The sequence below is a fragment of the Triticum aestivum genome, chromosome 3B, assembly GCF_018294505.1.
Source record: "Triticum aestivum cultivar Chinese Spring chromosome 3B, IWGSC CS RefSeq v2.1, whole genome shotgun sequence".
In the NCBI taxonomy this organism is placed as follows: Eukaryota; Viridiplantae; Streptophyta; class Magnoliopsida; order Poales; family Poaceae; genus Triticum; species Triticum aestivum.
This window is the reverse complement of record NC_057801.1, coordinates 4,957,620-4,964,161: the sequence shown is the minus strand read 5'-3', so window position 1 is coordinate 4,964,161 and position 6,542 is coordinate 4,957,620.

The following is a 6,542-nucleotide window of genomic DNA, read 5'->3' as shown; positions in this document are numbered from 1 at the left end:
ACCAAGCACGGGGTGGAGAGGTCAAGGACAAGAAGAGAAGGGGCGGCAGGCTCGCCTTCGGCCATAAGACTAACTTCTGCTGCATCCAGCAACCAAGTGATTCTCTTAATGATGGATTTTATGTCCTACACCACATGCTGGAGTACAGACGGGATCACCAGAACCTTCGCATGTCACCTACATCCGGCAATTCCCATATTCTACAATGGGCAAAGAACGTAGGAGATATCAAGGATCATCGACTTCGAGCTGAGTTCTATCACATCCAGCGCGAACTTGCCCAAATCATCATGAAGGAGGTCGTCGGAAAACAGGATGTTATACGAAGAAGGACAAATGTCACGGGAAGACGTCCAAACATGGGTAGCCTCTCAGTGTCTCGACATGAAGCCTTTCACTAAGCTCGGGGACTATCTCCCTGACATCGATGGATGGCACGACATGTTGGAGTGATTGTCGATATATGACAATGTGTCCATTTAGTCCATACTTTCTGTATGACAAAACTTTGAGTTATGCACGGCGAAACTTTATTTGTGATTTAATTAAACCGTCCTCCTCCTCGACTAACGAAGATCACTCTAGTTAGGGCATTTTGGGTACGATGAACTTTGTAATTTATGCTTATGATATGTTGTTTCTATTTTTGCCAAGTCTGTCTCTTTCTGTTGCTCAACTATATATGTTGCATATCATCGACTCATGTGACGATGCAGGTGCATAGATCGTCGATGGCGAAGAAGTGCTACGCCAGGAGTATATATACGACGAGTGGCCGGAGTGTCAGGCCCAGGTGTACCGGTTTCTGGTTTCCGAGCGACAGGCAGTAGTTAGTTTAGGTTCACGCTAGCTAATACGAGAGAGGGATACGAACTCATGTACTGCATAGTTCCGCTCTCACTCAAAGTGATAGCTCTTCTCACGTATATCATTATTTAGATGGATGACGATGTATTTGCAAGTAATCGAGACTTGTATCGCTATTTTCGAGATGATGACGAGAGACCACTTTGTGTTGGATGATGATTATGATGATGACATGATTTGATGAGACTAGTTGTATGTATATGCTATGATTACATTTGTATGTGTATGATATGCTAAATATTATTGTATAAAGCCTATTCAAATACAAAACAAATATGCAGAAGAAAAAAACTAATAAAACTAATAGTAGCGAGGGGGGAAAAGTTAGCAGTAGCGCCGCCTTACCAGTAGCGCTTCCCTGTAAAAAGCGCTGCAGATAATATCAGCAGCGCTCTTCACTGAAGCGCACTACAACTATCCATGTATAGCAGTAGCGTGCGACAACAGGCGCTACTGCTACACGTTAGTTGTAGCGCCTTATCAGTAGCGCATCGTCCCGCACTACTGATAGGCCTAAAACCCGTGCTGCTGCTAGGCTTTTCCCTAGTAGTGCCCGGTGCCACTGTTGATGTATCCCAACTCCTTCCCGTGTCGTTTCCGTCAGATGAGCCAGTTACTCAGAGTACCGACACGCGTAATTATGACATTACCTTGTTACCGGCTAATGCACCTGGTGTTGTTGTTAGTTCTCCTGTGCAGGTCCTCGCGACGTAAACTTCGCCGCTAGGTGTCCCAGCTCCATCAGCGCCACCGCCTCTGCATGCCTCGGGCGGCACGCCTGGGCCCGCCTCTCATGCAGGCACGCCCCATTCGCCTGGGCCGACCTCTCCTCCGCATGCCTCGGGCGGCGCGCCAGGGGCCCGCTTGCATGCAGGCACGCAGGCTGCTCCCGGCTCGGCACCGCCTCTGCATGCCTCGACTGGCACGCCTGGGCCCGGCTCGCATGCAGGCACACCCGGGTCGGCTTCTCGCGCCGATTCTGGTGCCGACCCCACCTAGGCCGATTCGCCGGTCCCGGTCGTCGACCATGGCCCGCGGTCTCGCTCTCCATCGCCAGCACGGTCGTCTACCTCGCCGGCTCGTGACGAGGCTTCTTCGCCTGGCCTGTCTCCGGCCCATGACGAGGCCGTTTCCTCGCCCTCGTCGACGTCTTCTACACCACCAGTGTCGCCGCCTCCGGTGCCTCCCGTTGCTGAACCGGCTCGGGTCATCATCACGCGACAGTGCAATGATATCTCTCGTCCCAAGGTGTATCGGGATGGCATGGTTCGATATGATCCCTATCGTCGCCGTGCGTTCATGGTGGAGCCTGCATCTCATCATACTGTTCTCTCTGAGCCAGCTTGGTGTGCTGCTATGGAAGCTGAGTTCGAGGCACTTCAGGCTAACAAAACGTGGATATTGGTACCCCGTCCACCTGGCACTAACATTGTTGGCAGCAAATGGATCTTCAAGACGAAGTTCCGTCCCGATGGTTCTGCTGATAAATACAAGGCACGGCTTGTGGCTCGAGGCTTCACACAGCAGTACTGTTGAGGATATAACTACTGAGTGTAAACCGCCCAGGAGGGGCTGGTTCACGCTCATTTACATTGAAGCTCATGAAGACAAAGAAGATGATGCTCTACTATTAAAGCTTAGAGGCCCAGAGCCCAAAGGCGGATTAGGGCCCATAGTTGTAAACCGCCATAGTCATATAACTTGTATTGTAAGTTAGGGAAAGGAAGAGATCGAGCCGGACACTTGTATGAGCCGGCCTCGGGACTCTGTAAACTGGTCGGGTGTCAACCTGTGTATATAAAGGGACGACCCGGCGGCAGTTCAGGGACAAGAAGCAACAGCTCGAGAGATAGGAAAAGCGGATTCGCTCCCTGCTCATCGAGATCAATCAATCCCACAACAAATGGATCGTAGGCTTTTACCTTCACCGCAAGGGGCCGAACCAATATAAACTTCCTGTGTCCTTTGTTCCGGTTTAACCCCTTTAAGCTAGCCTCGTTACGATGGCTCCACGACTAAGTCCTTCTGCTAGGACATCTGACGTGTTACTTCCACGACAGTTGGCGCCCACCGTGGGGCTATCGCACGATGGTTTCAAGTTCTTAAAGGGCAACTTTGAAGGACTCAAAGGGTACGTGGTTGGCCGGATGACCAAGAGTCGTCGCGGCAAGCTCTACATTGACGACGCAGGCTGGGGCCCCGAGGCCGGCTCAATCGAGTACGGGTACCGGGTCCGCTTTGGCGGAATTCACGTCTTCATCGGCAAGATCGGCGAACCGGGCCCTGAGCCGGACATCTCCACCGACCTCGTCGAAACACCTCAGCGTGCAAGTCCTGTCCGGGTTTAGCCTGTCATGAAGCGTGCGTTCGTAGGGTTCATCCGTGGTGCGGAATCTAAACCGGTGTCTGACGGTGAGATGACCATCTACTCAGATGGTGAATCATCCACTGGCGAAACCGAGTCACTGTATCAATTGCAAGATGGCCGTATTGGGGGATATTCCCATGTCGACAGTATTCCGGGCCCCTTTGAACCGCCAAACCGGGTTGCAGTCTTCATGGACGGTATGCAGCCCACCGTGCAATCTTCATCTACAACAACAATGATCTCCGGATCGGCAGCCGCAGCAGGAGGCTCGACGTGCCGGCCGGCTCAAGTTCTTGCCGGTCTGTTGGACGCTTTGACGGCATTGTTGACCACAGCAGTCACCTCGGAGACCCAAGATCAGCATAATGCGGATGTTATAAAGCTAAAGGATCAGATAACTCAGGCCAAGGCGGACTTGGCGGCTGAGGAGGCGAGGATGGCTGAAGAGCGGGCCTCTTTAGATGCCCAATCACAACAGATCTAGGCGCAGAATTACCGGCTTATGTTGGATCAGAACGCATCAAATGAAGCAATGAGAAGGAAGTACCGGTCTTGTCTGCCACCGGCTTACGAGGGTATGAATCTCTTCAATACGCTAGGAGACGGGCCCAGTAATCTGGCAGCAGTAAACCGGACCGAGGCACCTGGGGCGGCGCCGGATCAGCCACGGGTGATGGACCCACCTCGACGGACGGACAACCCGCCGCAATACGTAACAACGCCACCAGGTCACTTCTCTAGCCCTTTGGATAACATGATTGCTGCAGCATCGCGTTTGGCAGCTATTCCGATGGAGGGTGACTCACTGGCGGCAGTTGAGACACGATGGGCCAGGGATCTTCTTCAAACCGCTGTGGTGCAGTAGCAGGCTTACTCCTACAGCCGAGACAGAATACATTCAACCCCCTGTCCGAGCAAGAGTTATAGCAGGCACATGGACGAACCGGCCGTGTCAAGCAGTGCGCGGCGTCGTGAAGCCCCTCGAGGGCCTAATCTGGTGCACGGCGGTTCGAATGCTCTGGATGTGGTGAACAACGGCAGAGCACGGCACGAAGCAGAGTTAGCAGCGCAGTTGGCAGCACAGTACCAGAATCAACCCGCTCCGGTTCAGCCAGCGGCATCCGTTGAACGTGGTTTGGCCTTTAGCTCTGGGGGAGTACCGTGCCTCACCCCGGCTCTGCATAATGTGCGGTTGCCCAAGGATTTCAAGGGTCTGCGTAAAGTGCCTAATTATACCGCCGATCAACCCCCCGAGGCGTGGGTTGAAAGTTATGAGATGGCAACAGAGATGCTAGATGTGGATGAAGCGGCATGTGCAAAATACTTCACCATGATATTAGAAGGAACGACTCGTACCTGGCTGAAGAGCCTGCCCGTTAACTTGATCAGTTCATGGGATGAGTTGAAGGCCAAATTTATAGCAAACTTCAAGGATACATGCAAGCAACCTATGTCCATTGTAGATCTGGCGGCTTGTGTCCAAGGCGAGAATGAATCAACAACTCATTGGGTGCACCGGGTTTCAGAAATTTTGCATTCATCAGGCCGCATCAATCCTGACACAGCAATTGTGACCTTGGAAGGTAATTGCCGGTTTAAGTCACTGAAGATGAAGTTGGGACGGCTCAAGCATCACTGCAATGATATGGGAACGCTCATGGCGGCTCTGATTAAGTATGTTGATTCTGATAATACCAAGGACCCCGATTCTTATGAAGAAAAGCAGGAGAAGGGAAAGAAGAATGCCGGTACAAAAGGATAGCATAACCAGGCGAGCCACGGGAACAATGGTAAGCGTAAAGCGGACAATTCAGATTTTGTGGCTAACACCAATATACAGGGCAATATGCAGCGTCGTAAGGGTAAACTGCCCCAGCGCGGTGGAGGCATGAATCTGGAACGCTTGTTAAACCAGCCCTACCCAAAGCACGGGAGAAAGGAGGTTCCGACCATGCACCTCTAGAAGGATTGTTTCATCATGAGGGAATTCAAAAACTCTGATCTTTTCCGGTATGATCAGGGTCCATCCGGTGGTTCCGGTCCAGGGTTTCACGAGCCGGGTTACGGTTGTGGCGGTTCAACCTCTGGATTTCAGAATAATCAGGGCAATCAGAACAACCAAGGTGGTCACAATCAGCAGAGTAATCATGGGAATCAGCAGCAGTCGGGTTATTAGAGCAACCCAAAGTAGTTAAACGGTGGACAGTACCATGTCTTCACTACTAGTTTGTGTAAGCGCGATCAGAAGCTCCATAAAAGGGCAGTAAACTCTGTTGAGCTGGCAGTGCCCCATTATCTACGCTGGTCTGAACAGCCTATTGTTTGGAGTTGGGAGGATCATCCGCCCCGGGTTGACAACCCGGGCCACCTAGCTTTGGTGGTTGCACCGCAGGTTGGAGGTTATAAGTTCACCAAGGTGCTCATGGACGGAGGGAGAAGTATCAATATCTTGTATTACGAAACCTTCCGGTGTATGGGGTTGACAGATAAGAATCTTAGATCATCAAACACCGTTTTTCACGGTGTGGTGCCTGGTGAATTGGCTTACCCAGTTGGTAAGATATCTCTGGAGGTGGTTTTTGGAGATGATCATGATTCAAGATCCGAAATCAGGGGACCATCACAGTTCATCGTAGCCGTAAGATTGCGCTGGAGTGCGAGGAAGGTGATGCGGCTTGTGCTGAATCGGTTTGTGCAACGGAGGAGTTGAAGTTCTATAAGGACAATGTTGATCAGGCAGATATGACTTCTCTAAAGAACCCCACTACAGAGCATGATCCGGCTTTGAAGTTTAAATCGGCTGATGAGACTAAATTGGTTGATTTTGTTCCTGGCAATTCATCCAAGTAATTCAGCATCAGCGTCAACTTGGATCCGAAATAGGAAAGCGCGCTCATCGAGTTCATCCGTGAGAACCGGGACATCTTTGCATGGAAACTGCACAGGTTTGTAGGACAATAGCAAATTTCCCTCAAGTGGATGACCTAAGGTTTATCAATCCATGGGAGGCGTAGGATGAAGATGGTCTCTCTCAAACAACCCTGCAACCAAATAGCAAAGAGTCTCTTGTGTCCCCAACACACCCAATACAATGGTAAATTGTATAGGTGCACTAGTTCGGCAAAGAGATGGTGATACAAGTGCAATATGGATAGTAGATATAGGTATTTGTAATCTGAAAATATAAAAACAGCAAGGTAACTAATGATAAAAGTGAGCGTAAATGGTATTGCAATGATAGGAAACAAGGCCTAGGGTTCATACTTTCACTAGTGCAAGTTTTCTCAACAATAACAACATAGATAGA